Here is a 21,703-nt window from a genome sequence, read left to right on the forward strand (position 1 = left end):
CCCAGGGGCAACAGAAGAACACCATGACTTTCACCTTTTTCTGGGTTTCTAGTGTGTTGCTTTTTATTTGCATTGTCCTTAAGCTAAAGTGAGAACACAGAGATTTGTGCCTTCAGAGAAACAGAAGGAAAAAACCAATGCAAGTATAAAAAAGAGGAAGGAGCAGCAGAGGGTCCTCGTTCCCATGCACAACCCCTGAACTGGTACTAGAGATCTGCAAGAAAGCGTCACTCAGCCCTCAGTGCTGATACAGACAACAATGAAACTAAATCGCCCCAAACATTCATAACCAGTCCTCTGTCTGCCCCTGAAAAAACCCCAATCTCTTGTTCTTTGTCCTCTGAACTATAGTCACCTTGCATTACACGGTATGAAATGACTGGCCAGGCTTTCCATTGCCGCTGGCACTAATCACAGAAGATGAATATGAACTGACCAATGGTGTGTTTATAACCTTGTTTAACAATGTCAGGCACTGGGCTGGAGTCTCTCTCCCTTTCACCCATATCATTCCAGTGGCTCCAGCATAGTAATTTCAGGGTTACACCCGCACCAGAGAAGTCAGACTCAAACAGAAAGGTGCTTTTAGGACAGAAAAATCCAACCCCATTTTTGAAAAGTAAACAGAATGAGAAGTATCAGAACCCAGTGAATTTCTTTGCTTTGCAGCTCAGGTGCAAAGCCGCTTTCCATGAAAGCAGCACAGTGTATGAAAGAGTGAGAGGGTCTGGCCTCTGAAGCAGATCCCCCATGTATTTTCATGAAATCTTGAAAAATCACAGTAAATAAAGTCCATGTAGGTACCAAACAAGAAATGTATCTCTGGCGGCAGAGAAACTTTTATCTTGGATCACCAATGCCCTGCTGGCACTGGAACATATTTATTTTTTTATCATTCAGTGACCTTTGATACCAGTAACTACAGAGGCTGCCAAGCTGCCCATGGGCCCTTCCATGCCAGTCTTTATCTGCTTTGTATTCCGGGCAGTCTGAAATTGGACTCTGCCTGTTTGGGTAGAGGTAGGCAGGGGAGGTGCCCTGAGCACGTGCATGTGTGTTGTGTATGTGCCTGTGTGTGTGACACTGATTCTGAGGTCACTGATACTCAGTTAATACACACCTATGTAATCAAGGGCACTGTAGTTTCTTTCTCTTATTCAATATAAAAAGTGGTATTTGCATGGCCGTTAGCTTTAAAGGGCAGCCTTCAGCTGGGCTACAACATATCCAGTATTCTGCTGTCTACTTCGGATGGAAAAGAGCCTTTTTGTTGTCCTTGTATTTTGTATCTTCTCTACCACATCCATCAAAAACACTGCTGTGACCTGGACAAAACCAGAGTACTCTCTTGGTTTGTACTTCATCCTGGGCAGTGCCAGCTTTGGGGAGCTTGCATAGCCCAGTTGCTCTAATACAGTTCCATTTTTTTCGGCTAATTCCCAGCTGGAAAAGCACATGTTACCCTGATCTAACTGTCCTGGCAACAATAGGACATGGCTCATATTCACCTAGCTGTAACTCACTGAGAAAATGTCAAGTTAGGGAGGGAAGAAAATGTGGCTTTTAGTTGGACCTCCACTGACTAAATCAAGCTAAAATTACATATGGCCTTTGTCTAAGTGCCACTGCTTGAGCAGCAATCTCATTACGTGTGGTAACATGTAAGCTTAAAAGCATTCAGCTAAAACCAATCCTTCTGCTGTCCCCTGGTCACCAACTGGCAACAAAGCTCCACATTGACACCAATCTGGCAACCTGTAGAGTTTGCCCTCTATTACATTTTGCTTCTCTAAGCACAGCTATTATTGGAACTGCTTACTTGACCATATTGCATGCTTTACCTCCATCTGACAATAATTCATTCTTCCAGCTTGCAACATTAATTACTTATGCATACTATACACACTGCCACCCCAAGTACATATACATGAAGAAAGAAAAAAGATTTTATGTACAGCTGAATGTGGTGGGGTTTTTTCCTATCATTTTTGCCTAATGTGAGGACAAGAAGAGATTTTTAGATTATCTGTAACTTGAAAGTCATCACCAGAAATACTCAGAAATGCAGCATATTAACAAATACAGGCTGGCTCTGTAGGTTATGAAAGACAATACAAAATACAGCTCAGTTTCTCTATGTTGCCCAATAACAATTAGAAGCAAAGCTTCACTTCAATATGTATTTATGGATGGATGTGTGTGTACACACAAATATATGTACTTCCATGTAAACAAAAAGCCAAAATAAAAACGGGACCAAGAAAAAGCTGGTCAAAAACATATACACGTTTTTGATGACTAATACTTTCCTAACTGTAACATCAGAAACATAAGACTGGAGGACATCCTGGCACTTCAGAAATTCCCACCACTACCTGCAAGGCCCATCCCTCACACCCACGGGTCAGCATCTGTCTATAAAGCTGCAGTTTTCAGCTCTCTGCTCTTGTTGGAAAACTCATGTCTCAGGATTACACTGGATGTCCTGGCAGACTTAAATCTGTCCTAACACCTGTGGTGAGATCCTGCACAACAGACACGATGGTCCAGCAGTGCCTTGTGTAATGTCAGCAGTGCCTTCCTATTGCTGCTGGAAGAATCTTGTCTAGGATCACATTTGTCATTTCTGTCCCTGCCTCAGGTACTGATGGTTCACAGTCACCCACTGACTAACTAACGTGGACATTTGTCTTCTATTTTTTCCGTTGTTGTAGTCAGTTTTATTCCTTAAAGAGAACCTACTTTTCTTCATCCTTCTGCATAGAGACACCCAATTTTCAATGGTTAGTGGTGAAGTGCATCCAAATGTGTGTTTGCTTTTGTAGGGAATTACATCCCATTTCCATTGCTTTCACTGTCTTCCAGCTCACCAGCTGCAATACTCTGATGCTGTTAATGATGGTGCCTCTTGACTGTTTCATCAGAACATTTCGTTATTACTCTCCAGCTTAAATGACAAGAGATCATTAGAGTGAATATTAAACAAGTTCAGTCTTGAATCACTAGAAATCTCTATCCCAATAGAAATCTACTGGCACCTCTCCTTCAGACAATTCCTCATGCATTTTACTGCTCTTATACTAATCCCCATCTTCTCCATCTTAATGAATAACTTCCCATGTGGCATCATATCAAATGCTTGACTAAAATCCATACAGATTAGATCTACTACATTTCCCCTTGCTTAGAAAATCAGTTATCTCTGCAAAGATATAGTCCAGGATACTCGGCAAAATCAGTGTTGTGGTTGCATTTTATCCTGTTTATCTTGTCTTTTGCTCTCTCTTTTTTTTCCTGGTTAAATATATTTTCCTTCAAAACTCTTCTGAAAGTCTGAGACAGTCTCAAAATCAATGAGCTCAGTCGCTACTGAGATAACTTTCCAATAATTTTTAAAATAAAAGTATTATATCTACTATTTCCAAATCATGCAAGAGCAACCTCCAAATAAAAAACTTATTTCAAATGGTTGCTATCAATCTGGTACTTGTTCCTTTGGAATTCTGGGATGAAAATTACCTGGTCTCCCATGCTTGAAAATGTTAAGCTTTTTTTTTTTTTATTTGCTTTCACTTTTATTGTGATAATTTCCATTTTCTTCCCAACTAATCATGCTGGTTTTGCTCCTTTCTTCAACTCCATTGTTCCTCTTAAAGCTATGGCAAAGTTTTCATTTAGATTTTGGGTACGAAAGTATTTTTAATCTTTTCCTTGTCCACACAACTCATAGTAGCACCAGTTCTTTTCTTGTTCCCTGTTTATTTAAATGGCCGAAGAAATGTTTGATTTTTGATTTAATTTCCTTCTGACATCTATTTGAGAGTTATTTTCAGCAAATCTCTCTCTATTCTGAGCACACATAGGTAGTGGGTTTGTTCATCACTTGCTTTCCTTACTTTTATTGCTCTCCCACAGTCCATTGCAATGATGCCATTGCACAGACTATATTAACCAACAGGGTAGACATAGTTAAATACAGATGTTTTATAGACAGGTGCAGAGTAAACATATTTGCAATGAAATTCACAGGCCAACAGAAATCAAAGATCTTGTTATAATGGAAGCAATGTTTTTATATGATTTAGAGTCACAAACCCCATTGCCTCAGCCCAGCCTATGCCAGAATTTCTAGCAAAAAGCTTCAGCTTGTAGCAATAAAAATATTGTATGTTTCTTCTCTTCCAAGGAAATGAAAACTTTCTATCAGAAAGAACACAATAGAAGAAGAGTGGACAAAATAGTACCTTGTACTGGCACTAAACCACTAACCTAATTTTTGAAACTGTTACCTTCTGTTGTGTTTTTTTTTTTTAATTGGGTTCTAACCCCATTATTTTGAACAGAAGCCTCACAAGGCAAACCAATGCATAGCTGAGGGAACCTGTGACCAGGCACAGCATAAAACTATCTCTGAATTGGGTACCTTTGTGGCTATTTTTGATACTAAGGATTCAAATTACATTTACAGTTTCTGATTTTCCTTGATTATATATGAGTCTCTTAAACTATTTTCTTTTCCTTTTCAGCTGTGGAAAAATTACTTGTAGAATTTGTGCACTATCAAGTTTTGAATTGGTAAAACCAGGAACAGATATAAGAAATTCAGGTATCATTACAGAGAGGTCAAAATGTAACGTTCTGTGTGTCCATCTGCCAGTCAAAAGACCAGAAGTAGCAGTGGGGGAACCAACTAATCCAGCACATAATGGAGGAGCTTTACTGAGGATGTGTATTCATACATAGCACATTTGCAGCTAAGAGAGAAAAGATTTTCCAAACCCATTTTAGCATAAAATTGGAGTGTCCTCCATGGACACCTGTGAGTCTATTGGAAAAAACCTTCCAGACACATAATTCTGACTGTAGAGGGATATTTCTGGTGGGGGGGACAGTGAAATAACTTCTTAATTTCATGAGTTATCACCAGCTGTTCTGGTACCATTCAAGCACAGTTTCCCGGGTCACTGCAATGCTTTAGATGGGGCCTGTTTCAGTTCCAGACCAGTGTTCTGGCCTTCAGCATTTTTTGTGGCACTGTCAGAACTACACCACTGCAGAGACAATGACTGCAAACCTCTGCTAAGAAATTTATTTTTTTGCTGTTATTTTTAGAGCTAAATCGTTTTCTATTCTTGAGAGCAGGCTGCTAACCCCTCACTTTCACCTCTCTTTCAGACTTAAGCCCTAAACTGGCATTCTCTGCCTTGCATATTTTGCTTAGTTCCTTGAATGACAGTTTTTCTCTTTTCGTTTCAACTTTTCTGCCCAGCTTCACCCATCGGTTCCCTACTGTAAACAACTGTTTTGCCTGCTAGATGGCACTGGCCATCCACCAGCGCTGGGACTGAAGGCAGGTGGCACTGAAGAGCCGTAAGGGCACATGGCCACTCTTTGGTCCTTATTCTGTTTACTTTCTGCAATGGCATTTTCTTTGCTCAAATTACTTCACTCTGCACCCACAGCACTCGATTGCCACTATCATAATTCTACCTCTGTCCTCTTCTTGTTCTATGATGAGTATAAACTTGCTGTTAGCACTGCTACAAAGAGCTGGAGCTGCTTCTGAACCGATCAGTTTGTTGAAAATGACTGAAAACAATCGGAAGCCCTGAAATCCCTCTGGGTTTCAAGTCACTGACCTGATTCTAAATATTTTACAAACAACAATTTATTTGTGGGGGGGATACAATTCATTAAACTTTTCTGCTTGAAAGCAGCTTTACAGAGCTGTTTGTGAATAGATATTAAGGGCAAATATATAAAGATGGTGTGAAATCTGCTTGTTCTGAATTCTTTGTATACTGTTAGCACAAAAATCTGTTGGTCATAGCTGCCTTGGACGTGTTACATTCAACAATAGTTTTGAACAGTATTTTATGTGTTGCATCAACACAGTGAGGAGGAATTTGAAGCTTTCATTTGTGTCTGCAGAGCACAATCCACTGCTGCCATCCTCTTGGTGCTCCTTTCAATATAAGTGCTAAAAACCCCACAGTCAAACAAAATTAGAAAACAAAGTTAATGACAAGTATCAGGCTGGAAATAGAAGAGCCTCTTTCTTTAAAGTATCCACAAGCCCAAACCATCCTTCAGAACACACTCACTGTGCCAGTGTCTGTAAGCAGAGTGCCACCATTACCCTCCTAGTCCAGCCTTTCACCTGAGAACGCTGCTCTCTGCACCTGAGCAACATGTTTGCTTTTCACACACATGGGCACGTTTCACCCAGTGCCAGATGTGCCCACAGTGGGTGTGATTTCTTGGAACTTGAGGGTGTACCCTCTGTTTGGATGGCAAGTTCCCTGGCTGTGGTTGCTTGGAGACATTACAGGTATCGTGGTATCTGCCTTGCGTGCCTGTAGATGTTTTCCAGGTAGGTGTGGCCATACTTCTCCTTGGCTCATCAGATTCTCTACAGATGTCCATGGTTCCAGTGACAGAGCCAGGTCTAACTTTCTCATTAATTCTTTTTCAACCTTATAATTATCACCCCTATATAAAGCTGGATGCAGTGCTGCATCATACCATATCATTTCTAGGTACCAGACAGCTAATGTATATCTTTTTTTGGTCTCCTTGCCACTGCAAATGTGTCTATCTCTCAGTTTCCTTAGGGATGTTGGGAACTGATCATCTCCAAACCTAGAGAAGATTCAAATACAAGTAAAGCTTTTGAGACTAAATCTTGTGGTGGCATTTTAGGATGTTTCTCTCCGTCTTCCCAACCTTCTTCCCTCCCTTCACTCTTAAAAGTTAACACCTGCCTAGCAAAGTTGGCAGACAGGCTGAAATGCTTGTGCCTCAAGCCATTCCTGTGAAAAACCTGGCACCTTTGTTCAAATGTCTGATGAAAGCGGGTTTGAACTAAGATGTTGGTCTGTGAACTGGCAGGGGCACACAGACTGTTGTGGGGTGGGAAGCTTCAGCGGAAGGAAGATGAGGGCAGATGGTGGCATTGTTGAGGTCTTGAGATGCCACATAAAGATTGACAAAAGCACATCTTTCTAAACCCAAATGTCTAAACTTGCCTGAAAAAAACTCTGTGATGCATTTTGTCCCTGTTTAGATAACACAGTGCAAGGACTTCTGTGTATTTGCCTACCAATTCCTCTGGCACAGCGTGAAGCAAATGGCTACCTACACCTCCCTGGCTATTTGCAAGGCCACTTAGCTTTAAAATACAGTTAAGGGCAGCACCACCAATCTTAAATTAACTTTCCTGGTGGGGGAAGAGTCTTGAACTGATCCTTATCTACTTCACTGGGTCTTGTGCTGACAGTCAGGTTTGCTGTTCTCACCACTGTTAAAGTGTTCTGCTCTTTATTGGGTGTACTGCGAACAAACCACCAGTCCAGACCCTTCTGATATGGCTGCTGTGATTTGCCTTATCTTTATTTGCTCCTCAAGCCACTTTGGTAAGGCTGAAGAAACCATCTCCTGCAAAAACTTTGAACTCTGGATGAGCAACTAGAAAATATCTTTATTATCAGGGACAGAGAGCTTAGGCTGCAGCTGGGATCCAGCTGAAGTGCATGCAAACTGCAGGGATCTGCACAGGAAGTGGCTGAGAGAGTTGCTGGCGATGTGGCTATTAGGGAATTATTAGGCACGTGTTAAATGTAGGCTCAGCTTCACTAATGAATCACCTTGCTCAGGCTACAGAGAGTTTTGGTTATGGGTGGCTGTCAGGGTACAGAAGGAAAGAAAATATCATCTCACACTTGCAGCTAATACAGTGATTCTTACATGGGATAGTGGATTTATTCCTGTGCATGATTACAATAAAAATGTTCATATGCATTGCTCCTGTTATTACAGATTAATTAGCTACTGAAGGAAGAAAGTGCTACAAAGGTATAATTCAGATTTCTGCAGAGTTGTACTTTGTGGCAACAGTCAGTAAGACTAAGATGATATCAATTTACTTAACATTTTACAAAATAATAGGTTGAGTTTGCAGGCTGGGCACATGTTTAGTGCAAGCATCCAAATAGCCCTTCTTGCTCAGTGTGATTACTGATGTGCTTCAAGTTAAGCATGCATGGAAATCTTGCAGGACCAGGGATGCAAAACACAAGTAACTTTTCCCCCCGATACGCTTCCAATAGGTAAGTAACTAAAAAAAATGCACAAAACAAAACTTCAGATTCTACGGATTTTGTGGGTGCAAAGGCCACGTCTGTATCTGTGTCCTGGATGGTGCAAAATGCAGTGACAGTCCTTAACACATAGACAGGAGTGACAAAAAGCTAATATGCAAATAGTGCTATACATGAGGATGTTCCATAAATTTGTATATAAGGCTCATTTCAGATTCCAATACATGTACAAGCTGTAATCTGTATTATTTCTCTTAACACACACTTGAGAGTTCATCAGTGATGGGAGAAATAATCTTAACAAATGCCTTTTTCATTGCTCAGAACCTGGGAGGGAGCAGCAGTATTTGGGTTGCCGGGAGCAGTGGTCGGGCTCCAGGCTGGGTTTCGGGGTGTGGGTGGCAGGGAAGGGGGGGCGGCTCGGGGTGGGGGAAGCCCTGGTCCCTCGGTGGGAATTACCCCGCTCCCTGTCCCTTTCCCAGCCCCGTCGCGGCAACATTTATTGCAACAGCAGGAAATTGCTTATTACTAAACTAGCTGGCAAGGGAGCGGAGCCGATGCTGTTCCACACTGGCACAGCAATTGCTTAGCTGCTGCTTTCCCTGCCTATCCTTGTTCCGCTCTTTCTTCTTCTTCCCCCTCTTTCTCTCCTCTCTCCCTCTCTCTCTCCTCTTCTTTTTTCATTTTGGCTTCTATTCAAATGTGGGTCAGGGGTGAGCGGCTCCCAACGTCACAAGCTTGCAAGATGGCGCTGGGAGGAAGGCTGTGAGATGAGGAACAGGCTGGTATAAACCGAGAGGACAGGAGAGGGAGAGGAGGAGAGGGAAAGGGGAAGAAAAGCTGCTGCTCCAGATGCAATAAGAAGGTAACGCGGCGCGGGGCGCGGGTCCCGCGGGGCGGCCGGGCGCTGCCGGGCTCCGCGGTGCAGCCCAGCCCCGCTCCCCCGCTCTTTATTCGCAGCCCCGGTGCTTTGCCCATCTGCACGGGTCCGCTCGGGAGAGTCGCCGGGGTGGCGGGGGTATCCCCTTGTTCCCTGCCCCGCATCAGCCGTGCCCGGCACCGGCGGTACTTCCATTGAAAAAATCCCGAGATCGCTCCTCTCCCCGTGCCCCCCTCTGTCCGTGCCCCGGGCCCCCTGCCCTCGCTCTCCCGGCGCGCTGCCCCGTTGCTTTGGGGGCCGGGGCGTGCATCGCTGTGCCGGCCACCGTGCCTGTCTGGGGGTTGCAAATGCTGGTTATTTGGTTGAAGCGGCTGGAAACTTTCCCCCTCCTCCCGTGCCATTTGTGTGTGTGCGCGCGTGTGTGTGTGTGTGCATGGGTGCGCGCTGCCCCTTCCCCGCCGGCGGTGGGGTCGGGGCGGGGGGCCGCAGCTGCTGCCCGCCGGGGCCGGCCGGCGTGGGGCTGAGCGGCGGGGAGCGCGGGCAGCCCCGGAGCAGCCGCCCGCTCCCCATCCCCACTCGCCCCTGCAAGTGAGCCGTATTTTATTTTATTTTATTTTTTCCCCGAAAGGAGAGAGCGGAGCCCCGGGGTGCCGGGGGGCGTGTTTGTGCCGGGGATCTGGCCGCATTGTGGAGGAGAGGGCAGGAAGGGGGCTCCCGGGACTTGCATCCCCTCCTTTTCGCCCGCGGTCCATCCGCCGGGCTGCGAGGCGACGAGCCAGGCCGGCATCCCCCAACCCCAGCGCCGGCCCCAGCCCCACCGAGCACCCCCTGCCCTACCGGGACCGCGGTGAACTTTTGCCCTGGCTCCCCCCTTCCCCGCCGCCCCCCTCGGTCGCTCGGGATCGCGGAGGGAAAGACCCGCCGGCTCCGCTCGCTCTGCCCGTCGCTGCGGGTCTCTGGCTTTTGTTACGTCCCCATCTCGGACGCAATGGACGGAGCAGGATCGCGCACCCTCCCAGACCCTGCCCGCCGGCTTTGTGCCCCGCAGGAAATGCGCGTTCCCCGGCCGCGCCGGCCAGCGCAGAGCTGTCCACCCCGTTTGAAAAAAAAATAAAAAATTAAATTGTACGTCCAGGCTGGCAACATTGCTGCCGAGGCGCTCGGCATCGCAATTGAGGGAAGCGGGAGGGCTGGTGGCTGCCCGCGGCTGCCCGGTCCGGGTGCGCGGCGCCGCGGAGCCGGACCGGGCTCTGCATCCCCCGGCGCGCCGGTGCCGGTGCCAGCTCGGCGGCGGGGGGAGCCGGCCTTTTTGTGTTTTTTTTCTGGTTGCATTTAAAAGCAAAGCCAAGCCGGCGGGGGAGTGGGGGCGGGGGAGGCAGCGTGCCGGCCCCCTGCGCGGTGCGCGGCCCGGGGAGCCCCGCGGTGCCCGCAGCGCCCAGCCCGCGCCCGGCCCCTTCGATACGGGGCGAGAGCCGGCGGGGAAGTCAATTATTGACTTCTGCTTGGCCGGGTCCCAGGTGGAAGTGGGCACGGCGGCGGCGGGCGGCTCTCGGCGCGCCCCCCGTTATCGGGGCCGCCAGCCGCGCTCCTCCCGGGGGATCCGCGCCCGCCGGACACCGCGCCCGGCCCCGCGGAGCGCGGATGTGCAACCGGGGGCCGGGCACTCGAAACTTTCTGCTGCCAAGTCCGCAGCCTTGGAGAACTCGGGTGGCCTCGGCGCTTCCGTTGGCGGGTAACTTGGCGTTAGTATCTGCGAGTGGGGCGGGGGTGTATACACCTTTACATAGAATTAATGAATTATCTATGGAACCAAGTGTTTTAGCAGACGGTTACCGAAATCACCCAGGATGTTACTCTGCTGTTAGAATAAATCTGAGAGAACAGCCAGAAACCAGTTAAGAGCATCAGAATTACATTCTGCTAATGAACTGTCCTTTGACCAAAACTGGTTTAAATTTGTTGCGGAATGCTGTTTATATTTGAATAGCTCCCATGTTTTTCCACAAATTAAAGGGGAAAACAATATGCAATAGTCACTTTCATTGGAAAATGTCAGAACTATGAGCAGATGTTTGCTGTGCCTGATAAATACAGTGTATAAACAACTAATATTTCAAGATGACTTATTACTGTTTTTTATGACTCAGAACTATTGTAATATACTACAGTGGCTCTGGAGAGAAAGCTGTAAATGACTCCTTAGGATTTCACAGCAAATCTACATGGGGAAAATGACATATGGAAAGAAAATTGACTTATTTCCACAACTGCAAGTGGCCTCCTTTTTGCGCCTTTTCATTAGCAATCTAATCCTAAAAGCATTAGGAGCAATTATTTGCAGTGGTGCCTGACATTCTAGGTCTAATTATTTAAATCAGTTTAACTTTTGATGGTTGACCCATTAGGTCAAATCTGTGTGCCCTTTGTTATATTTATTAAAAAAAAAAAAGGAGGAGTGGGGGTGTCTTCAAACTTGCCACCTGCTACTGACATATCATTTTAGCTCTGGAGGAGATCAGCATTAAGAATAAGCAACCTCTTACATTTGTTACTTTCCATTCTAACACGGGAAAGGACACCCCCTGTAAGTGCCTTGCTCTCCGGTGTCTAAAATCCATTGCTTAATCACGACAGACTTGTGTGGCCACAGGATTGTAAGCAGGAGGAATGGGAGAATCCGAGGATACGGCAGGTTTTCCCTATGTCATGCTTCCTAATCTACGTGAAATGCAGATGAGACGCACGTACATAAAAGGGATGATTTTTCAGTGTTTAGTGGAAAAGCTTCTTCCAAGGATCCGGGAGAGCTCTAAATCTTTAATACATAAAGAAATAGCTCACGTTAGTATTCACATACGTTGCTGGGCGGAATGACTTATGGATGTGTAGATAGTAATAAGTATTGCAAGATGCTTGAAGCACTTGGTATCACGTGATGTGCTGTAGTGTCAGTGCTGAATTGTTTGGCAGAAGCCGATGTGTGACAAGGGGTGGGGAGAGAGAGGAGAGAAAGAGAAGATGAGAGGCCTGATTCCAGGAGGGTACATGTTCAGTTTATTTTGTTTAGTTGTTTAAAATAACTAGAACACAACCTAATGCTAAGCAGTTTGGCTGTGTTATGGATTTAAACTCTGTAAAACAGCCACCGCAGCCCAAAATTGGTGGTCACAGCATGAAATTGGAAGTTGTGAACAGCAGATCTTTCAGTGAGAGTTCCCATTTTTCAGCATCTTTACAGTCCATAGTAATTAAGAACTGTCAAACATAAACTGTATGTTGTACATTCCTTTGACCTTGCAGAAAATAGCACGTGGCTATTCTTTGAGCTCCTGCTGCCTTCTTTGATGATAGATGTAGGGAAATGGGGTAATGTTTGAAAACCAAGGTGCATTTGCCTTCATATCAGAACTCCTGTTTGTGCTGACTGCAGCATTTAACCTCTCATCCAGCCTGATGAACATATCGTGGGTTGACAGGCAGAGGTATTGGTAGGATGGGGTTGTTGTGTTTTCTCTACAGAAACCCAAGTTTCCCATCCCCAAACCAAATCTGACTGATAAGTGTACGAATGAAACTGCAGCTTCTGACAACAGCCAGGGAAGAACGTTGCCACAAAGCAGCATTTCAGTGCTGCAGCAAATGTGGTGTTGGAGTGGGAGAAAGCAAAATCACATTTGTGACATAGCCATTATATTGGCTGTATTGTGACAGGCGAAGCTCAATGGGAAGGGACCATTTCAGCATCAGCGGACATGCCTTCCCTGCTGGGCTTGGAGAAAAATTAACAGGGCTCAGCTGTGGGATTGCAACAACTGAGCGTCGACCCAATCGTAAGCAGGAGAATATATTTTAAAAAATAAAGATAACTTCTCCTTTGGTTTCGTGATGATCACACTACCAGTGATTGAGCCACTAGGGCCGCTTAAATTGGTTTTTGTCTTGCTGTAGTATCAGGAAGCAAGGACAATGCATTGCAATAGGGATTTTGCTCTGCTGTGCAGTAGCTCATTGGTGAAGAAACTGCATTTGGTTTGCTCAGGTCTCTTTTAATCAGCAGTGACAGTGTGCTTACTTCTCCCAAAAGCAGCAGAAACAATGTTAAAAAGATGTTCCTGAGAGTCCTATTTTCTTGTTCAGTTAGCATCTCCAGGTTCCAACAGGATGCCAGTTTTAAGCTGGGTTTCTTTCCTTGAAGTGTACGTGTATTGTGCTAGCTGTCCAAACTTGTAAGTTACTCACGCTTCTTGTTTGTAATTCCTGGAAAGAAAATTCACCCTCCAGTGCTGGCTCCCACAAAACAAGGAAGAAATGAAACAGTGAGGTTAATCCTGAATTTTAAGCTGGTACAAAATGAGTTGTTACAATAGCTGTAAAGGAGAAGACTGCAACATTGCAATACCTGTACCTGCTCTAAGTGACAGGTGGGAGAAATTTTGTTCTTTTTCATCTGTGTTTGGATGACGGCCCAGTGCTGGCCACAAACTGCAATCCAGGATTAATCCTCACATAGTGTTTTCTTTCTATATATCAGATTTCTCATTTTGTTAATAAGCACAGCCTAGCATGCACTTCAAGTCAGCTGTTCTGGAGTGGAAGCGACAGGGTTTTGCGTTATTGAAATGACGGCTCTCATGCTTTCCTGGAGCCCGTATTGTTTGACCAGGGCAGGGCGGAGGGTGATCCTTGTAATCACAAATCCTAAACAGGGATTCTGGTTACTGATTTTACTTAATGGAAAGGGCTGGGGAATGTACTTTATCCAGGATTACATCTGTATTATATCACATTTTCGGATGTGCACCCTGGGGATTTGAAGGGGCTAAAAAGTGATCTTTTAAACTGAAAATCTCAAGCAGGCGTTCGGAAATGGACCTGTTGTGGGAAGCTTCCTTCACTTGCTCTCTTTGTAACAGAAAAAAGACAAACTGCTGAGCTTGGCTGCAGAAAGTCAGAAGACACATGCACTGACAGCTAAGCTGGGAGAGGAAGGGTCTGAGCCTTCAGCTGGCAATAAGAATTGTTTAGAGAAGCGCAAGGAGTTAGTTTGTTGCTCAGAACTGTCATCAGGGAACTCTCACAGTAAGAATAGCCCTGAAAACAGCGTGAACTTCTTGCTTCTGTTGCTGAATGTTCTGAGAGATCTATGCAGGATCTAGGAACAACCCCCTCTTGATCTTCCAGCCGTAGATACTGGATGGAAAAACTTGCCAGTGTTGTCCTTGCCCAGGTTCTGGATGGGAGGTGGTAAGCATTTCATGTCAGTACACTGGCCTGAGGCATTCGCTGTCCTTCAGTCCCCTGGGTAAGGGAGAAGGGGATGGTTTTCCATAATATATCAGTTTGCTCTATCCACTCCCTTCCCCCACTGAACCAAACACTGTGCAGGATAAAATTGTCTTCAAATCAGTCTTTTGCCATGGGTTTAAAGAGGGATACAAGATGGACTGACTGGGGAGAGGCCTCATGGTAAACAACCTGACTCTGCTCTTCATGTTGGGCTAGTCCCATTCATTCCTGGACTGGTTTAAGATGACACGGGTGTACAGCAGATTCCTTCCCCTAAATGTGTGCTCATTTCTCGTTGTATAAAGAACCATTCAGTGAGTGGATTCAGTTTTCCAGGAGTCACATAAAGGCACTGCCATGTAGGACTGCTCTTACTGCATTCCCATCTGCTGTCAAGATGCCACCAGCCAGTTTGACAGTTTGGAAATCTTTTCTCTTGTTCGATAAAGAACAGGATAGAGTAATTTGCGTTGCCAGTTTTAACTGAGAATTGAAATCAGCCGACAAGAAACCTTATTTTAAAGCTTGCTTGTTTGTCTATGTGGTAGTTACTCTCCAGCAGAAAGACTGGATTTCACTGGTTTGTACCTATTAAAACATGTTGATGCGCAACTAAAAATAACTTTAAAGTAAATTTGATGTTATTTTCTCTTAAGCAGGGTTTAACACATTCAGGCTATGATCTAACATGCAAATCAAAACCAAAAGTAATTTACTGTGTTTTTGTTTCTGAGAAGTGACTCAAAGGACTTCTTATATAGCATTAAATTTAATTTAATACTAAACCTGAATATTTTGAAGTGTTAAATAAAAATATTTAGAAAATACTTTCTTATCAAAATACTTCCTGATGACCTCCTGAGGTCCCTTCCTATGTGACTTATTCTGTGATTTTTATTCAGCTCCAATTTAAATGAAAAGCAAAGGAAGTGTTCTTAGAGCAAAAGGGAACAGATTATTTTTTAGTTATGTTGCTCTTTTTTGAGTTTGGAACTAGCAGATACTAGTCTCTAACACCTAGTTTTGATTTGGAGGGCAGTAGGCTTTCCTGTCCTTCTGCCTCTCCTCAAATCTCAATTGCTTTCTGCAGTCTGAAAGAACTGGTTATTGAACTAAAACTGAAAAAAACAGCCTCTCTGTCCCTTTACAAGAGGCTCCTGATACGATGGTTTAGTGAACTGCCCAGAGTGGATGAAACAAGAAAGTAGTGGCTTTCTCTGTTTAGGGACTGATTTTCCTCAAAACTTTACTAGCAAACACATACAACTGAAGACTGACTTAAACAAGACCATTTAAAAGAAGGTTTGAAGTTATGCCAGTGTATAGTGAGACTTAAACTTGGGCTGTTTTTATTTCCCCTACTCCTGGAAGGATGCTTTTTTATTCCTAGTTTCTGTTTACCTTTACAAAGTATCCAGAACGGTCCTCACGTGGAACTTTTTGCTTAAACTTCTCAAGTCCTTGAAAAAACTCTTTGTTCTTTTCTAGGCAGTTCGAATGTTCTTTGGTAACGTGATATTAGCGACATGATTATGCCCAGTCTTCAAATTAAAACGTGGATGTCCTTCTAGGCAGAGAAAATATCTAACGAAGTTTAGATGGCAGGGAATCCACTAAAAGCTATAAATCTGTGTCCACATCTATGAAGTGTACATATTCAGAACCATAGCACCAAAATGCTCAATAATGGGAATTTTGGCATGAGAGGGAGAGTCATAGTGTAATTCTTCAGATGTCAGCAGACTGGTGTTTGGCTGAGTGTGTTTTAAAAGTCATGTAAATTACGACTTGAAAACTTTTACCCAGAAAACTTGGTTATAAGCACTTACTTTTATGAATTGGTGCAGTGGTTGAATGTTTGCCCACATTTAATTCTTCTGAGTAAGCTCGTGCTCTAAGGAACTCTGCTTCTATCCCTGATTTAATTTTTCCATGCTATGGTCATGAAGGAAATTAGGCAACTTCAGTTTTCTTCATCTTTAAAGTATGGAGAATACAATGTCCTTGGTTTGTCTTGTATATTTATCTTACAAATGCTCATCATATTTAAAAGTTTACATAATGGGACCCTGACCTTAGCAACAGCCTGTAAATGCTGTCATCATACACATAATTCTAATAAAGCTTCAAAATGGTAAAGTTGCCAAAGGATTATGCAAAACCCACAGTGGGGAAAGGAGCCTCGAGAAGATGGCTCTCCAGTCCTTCAGAAATGCTACATTTCTTAGTCTCCACTGTACTTTATCAAACAAGGCTTTCAAAAGCGTAACGAAAATTGAAACGTGCCGGCTATAAAAATTATTCACTTTTTGCTACAGCACTGAAAGTATTAATGAGACTGTACTCCCCTGCAGTGAACACTGGGACTTTTTGGAAGGTCTGTTTTGCACTGAGAGTCTCTTCCTGGAAATAAAGAAATACCTCTAAATAACCCTTCTCAGGGTGTGCCGAGCAGCAGCTTGTATTTGTGTCTTCCCTCCCCGGGTTGTGTGGTGCAATGCCAGTGCTCAGCGTGACGCAACAGTCTTGGAAATTCTTGGAAAAGCACTTCCGTTTGCTCTAGGTAAAAATTGTGTTGGCAGCAAAACTGACTCTGCTGTTTACAAGCTGGCAGCATTCTGAAATGAGCTCCAAGAAAAGCAGTTTAATGTATGCGGTTCTGCGTATCCATCCAAGATGCAGAGGTGTTTGAGACTGTTGGCCTGTTATTATGGGTGGTGCCTTGGAGAAGGAATGTCTTGAGTATTTCCCCAAGTGTGGACCTCTTTTCAGTAGCTGCAGTCAGCTGGCTTATTCCAGTCGGGCTGGGTCTCCCAGTTTCTGGTTGCTACTTGTAAGCGATGGGTTTAATTGCCGAATTGATATTCCTCAGCTCCTGAGCGAGGGAAAGAGTGACCTGAGTGTGGACAGAGGACCATCAGCTTCATTCTGACAGTCTCTATTTTGGTGCCTAAAACAAAGAGTTGAGTATGAGAATTTTCTTGCCACTGATTTATTGTTTGAATCTGGAAAAATCATTTAATCTGTCTGTACCTCTCTACCTCTGCCTGTGTAAGGCCAGGATATTTTGAAGATGGGCTGAATTTCCATTAGCATTTAATGAACAGTAAATAACAGTAGTAGTTCCCATTGTATAATATTTCACCCTGTTAATCGTGCAGGAGGATTTCAAGCTGAATGCTGTACTAATAATTCAATGTCTTTGTAAGTGGAACCAAAAGCAGAGAAAACTAGTATATTTGATAGAGCTGTTGTACTGGAAATCGTGCAGTTTTTTAAAAGCTGCATGGAGGTGTAACTAGCAACAAGGATAGTCATGGAAGAAAAAATATTTTAAGGGTCCTGCTGGAACAGCGATCACTGGAGTATGGAATTAAAATATCTGCCTATCCAGAAAAGAGATCCTTTCCAGCCAAAGATCTCAAAATGCTTTCATAATTAGTAATCGGTGACTTACAGCTGTGTCTCTGGCATCTTCATGTAACCTTTTTTGAGATGTTTATATGACTTGCCGAAAGCTGCTCACGGGTTCTTCTCTAACAGAACAGAAGCCATGGCCACAGCCCAAAAAACCAGCTTCCTCTCCCAGTATACACAAATAACTGATGAAGCACTTCAGCTTCTCTCTTTCACTTGTAGGAAATAAAATCGCCCTCTCCCTTCCAAATTTTGAGAGTTCTTATGAACAGGGACTTGGGCTACATGACACCAGCTGTACCATTTCAAAAGACTTATCAGTAGTTATCTTCTAATGCCCAGAGCATCTAATACCATATGCCAGAGGCCTGGGATGTGCCCCATCCAGTAACTGGTTGGACAAGAAAGGGGGAAAGGAGTCCAGGTGAGTCCAAGCAAGTTTCTCTGTGCATCGAGTGCCATTATTCAGAACATTTGCCTATTTGTGCTTGCTTCCTCTGTGGTTACACATGGACTCATGCTACCTCTGTGTTTATCTAAAACAGCTTGGGTTGTACCTTCACCAAAACCTCAAAAACCTAAAGCACCCTCCCTAAACCTTCCTGGAGCAAAAGCAAAGCACATCCCCTTCTGAGGTGGAGGGGAAGCTTCTTCATTACAATGGCTTTGACCATCAAAAGTGATGAGTGGGAGGGTATCTGACAGCATTAGTGCTGTAGATTGACTGGCTGGGGTCACGTTTTTGTAAGTGAGAAGGTAGCAGCTGTCCTTTGAGGCATGCAGGACGCAGCATTTCAGGGGAACTTGCAGATTTTTTTTCCATAAGAACTGCTCCATGCTGTGCCATGCTGCTGTCCCACCCCTCCTCTTCTGTGCCTTGGGAGGGGGGACGGGGCTGGGTGCCCATCAGGAATGCTGCTGATGGCATGGGGAAAGCAAGTCTGCCTCTGCTAAACTTACACATTACTGGAGACTAACCAGTCAAGTTTGCTGCTTGAAATTTGTTTTAATTTTCCAGTTTTTTAAATCTTCAGGGAAGGAAGGATGGCAGCATCTCAAGTGAAGTCAGTGTAATGCCAGGATGTGGGATTTCTGTAGTTCAGTGCCTGTCATACTGTTTTTTAAGAAAATACTTGAAATTAAAGAAGTGGAGAAATAGTATGAACATGGTGGTTTTGCAGTAAAATAAAAAAAAATGAACAGTGCAAACTGGTTGTTGGTCAGACCAGAGTCTTCAGGGAAAACTGTCTTTAATAGATGTCATTGTAAGGGTAATGCTGTACTTGGCACCAAAAATTAGATTTAATGCTATAAATGGAGATAAAGCACATTGCAGCAGACAATATACTCCCAGCCCATGTCCCTGGCTAAAGAGCTTGCAATGCAAGGCACAAATAGGTGCCATATAGATAACTGGCTGGGGGGGTCAGATTCTGCAAATGCTTACTCAGGCACTTTGCTTGAACCCGGTGTGACTGCTGGAGTAAGAGCTTGCACAATCCAGCCCCAGGAGTGGGCCTGGAGCCTTAGAGCTGTTGGGTAAAACAGAACTGCTTGGGGGGTTTATTTATTTTCCAAGTGCCTGGTGAGGTGGGCTTTAAGTAGAAGCCCGCTTCCGACCCTGACTTGCACACCTGTTTATTTGCTGTAATCACGTGCAACCTAAAATTGCAAAACTCCTGTGGATACCCTAATGATGCCTTTGTAAAGTTTCCCTAGCAAAAATTCAACTGGATTTTAAAAGCACGTGCTTCTTTCAAAACTCTCAGCTCCTGCCAGCCTGGTGGGCTGAGAACATTTCGGAAAAGGTCAGAGGGCCACATCGAATGCTGTGGGTCCAATTTCCCAGGCTGATTTGTTGCCTGAACTCTTTGAAGGGAGCAGAGCACCTGCAAATCCCCTTCTGGGGATTCCCTTAAAATGTGGGGAAGCCTCCAACAGGTGTGTAGAGCTGGCATGGCCTTGGCCCAAGGTGGGGAGAGGTGTGGCTGGGACACGTCTGAACCTGCACTTGGGCTGGAGCAGGGAATCAAAGGGGCTGGAAGTGGTAGCTGTTCTCAGCTCCTCTCGCTCCCCTGAGCGCAGGGAAGGGATGCTAACCTTCACCAGATGAATTCAGTAGGCTGTTCTCCGTGTTTCTGCAGCCTGGCAGGAGGTAGCAGCGGGCAAGGGAGTTGCAGCTGCTTGTCCCCCCCTCTGAGAGGCAGCGGGTTGGCTGCCGGGGCAGATGCTGACTAATTGTATCAGGAAAGAAGTGGGAGGTGATAGAGCTGATTCAGATCCCTGCTTTAAAAATCCCGAGCCTGGCTGAGTGAATGCCTGATTAATGTATTTTCTTCTCAGATTCATTTGCTTTGAGGTCACAGTTCAGAGGCTCAAGAGAAAACAGTAGAGACATGAGGAGTCTCGCTGGATGTGTGTCACACGCTCGTTGCCCAAGTGCTCTCTGTGTAAAAGGCTTTGACACAGAGAAGTCCCAAGTAGACTGTGGTACTGCTGTGTCAGAGAGGGCTGGCATGTCTGCTTGGGTAGGGGTTTGAATCTTTCTTTTTCTCAGGAGGCAGTTCCCTGGCTGGTATTAAAAAGTTATTCCTTCCGATGGGTCATTGGATCTTCTTCATAAGACCTTCCTGGCTTATTTTAAACTTAATGTTAACAAAGCATTTCTTTTGCCTTCATTGAGAAGAGTGCAAGTACTTCACCTGAGTAGGGAAGAAAAGCACAATTATTCATATTAAGTCAGTCTCTACAGTGAATGACTGAACAAAAAAAGTCCAATTGTAAGAGTACATCAATTCTACTGAGGGCAACAACTTTTAAATTCTGTTCATCCCCAGAAGTCGTAGAGAAAATATGTTTTCTTCATCCTGCTTCTCGTCAGAGGATTTGTCAGAAAGAAATATACCTCCTTCCAAATCTAGTTTTTAAAATGTATTTGCTCTTTAAGAACAAGTCGGCACAGTAATCCTGTTTCACGTTAACTGCTATGAAATATGGTTTTAACTTTTTAGCCCTACAGTGGCAGGAAATGGGATTTAAGATTTTTTTTTTCCTTGAGTATAAAAGAGTTTGGGAGCAGGATTTAAAAAAAAAAAATCCTTACAATCCTCTCTCTGAGTCTATTTCCACAGATTACTCTTTCAATTCATTTCATTGGTCTATTATGCAATTTGGTGTATGCTTTTAACTGTGATAGTCTTTAAATGCAAGTTGACACTTTAGATCCCTGTGCTGGCTTCAACTCTTAGTCCATAATGTCTGCTTATTGCAATTTATCCTTTGGTTGTCTAACCTGTGGGATTCTTTGCTTCCTCCAGGGTCCTCAGTTGTGCACATACTTGCTTTTTCCAGCCATTCCTACATATTTGCTGTATCCCTGTAATCTCTTCATTCCCTGAGCTGTGTCTGTTCCTATCTGTTTTCTCTGTCTCTTTCCACACAAACTTTGCACCATGTTTTGGGCTGTCCTTCATCAATATAACAGTAATTTCTTCACTCTGAGCTACTGCAGACCTTCAGAGAGTCACCAAATAGTGTGTTACATCCATGCAAGTGTTGGTGTGGCATCTGTCTGTGCATGGACACTCTCTTTAGAACAGGATCTGTGTTTCAAAACACTCTGCAAACACCCTTCCAATTATAATACCTGAAGGCCACTTGGCAAAAATCTTTTTTTTTTTTCCTGACTTGTATGAAACTGAAATCCCAGTAAATAAAGTATTACTGCAAAATGAAGAACATTCACTCTTAATTGCAGGAAAATCTGGCTGTTCTACTGAGAACGTCCTTCAGCTTCCCTTAGTATAGTTTTTAATATTTGATTAATTCTTTGGGAGCAGAAGAATCATATGATAAAGTTTTAAGGAATATTCCAAAAGAGACAAACTTGAATGTGTTGCTGCTTTGTCTTGCCAGATACCAGTGGTTAGATTGAAGTTTTTGATTGTGCAGTTCCCACTTATTTTTGACATCAAACCTCCAGCTTATGTCAAAGTCTTGCTTTCCAGAATGGCATGTCCTT

General features: G+C 44.1%; 1 protein-coding gene across 1 annotated transcript in view; it reads left to right on the forward strand.

Annotated features, from left to right (window-relative positions):
- Nucleotides 1-8,648: 8,648 nt before the first annotated feature.
- HIC2 (hypermethylated in cancer 2) overlaps nucleotides 8,649-21,703 on the forward strand; it is a 72,280-nt gene continuing 59,225 nt past the window's right edge. The window contains exon 1 of the mRNA XM_017814140.1: nucleotides 8,649-8,964. The gene's annotated coding sequence lies outside the window, so the exon portion shown is untranslated. The remainder of the gene's footprint in view (nucleotides 8,965-21,703) is intronic.

This window comes from Lepidothrix coronata, unplaced genomic scaffold (genome assembly GCF_001604755.1).
Source record: "Lepidothrix coronata isolate B3197 unplaced genomic scaffold, Lepidothrix_coronata-1.0 Scaffold44, whole genome shotgun sequence".
Lineage (NCBI taxonomy): Eukaryota > Metazoa > Chordata > Aves > Passeriformes > Pipridae > Lepidothrix > Lepidothrix coronata.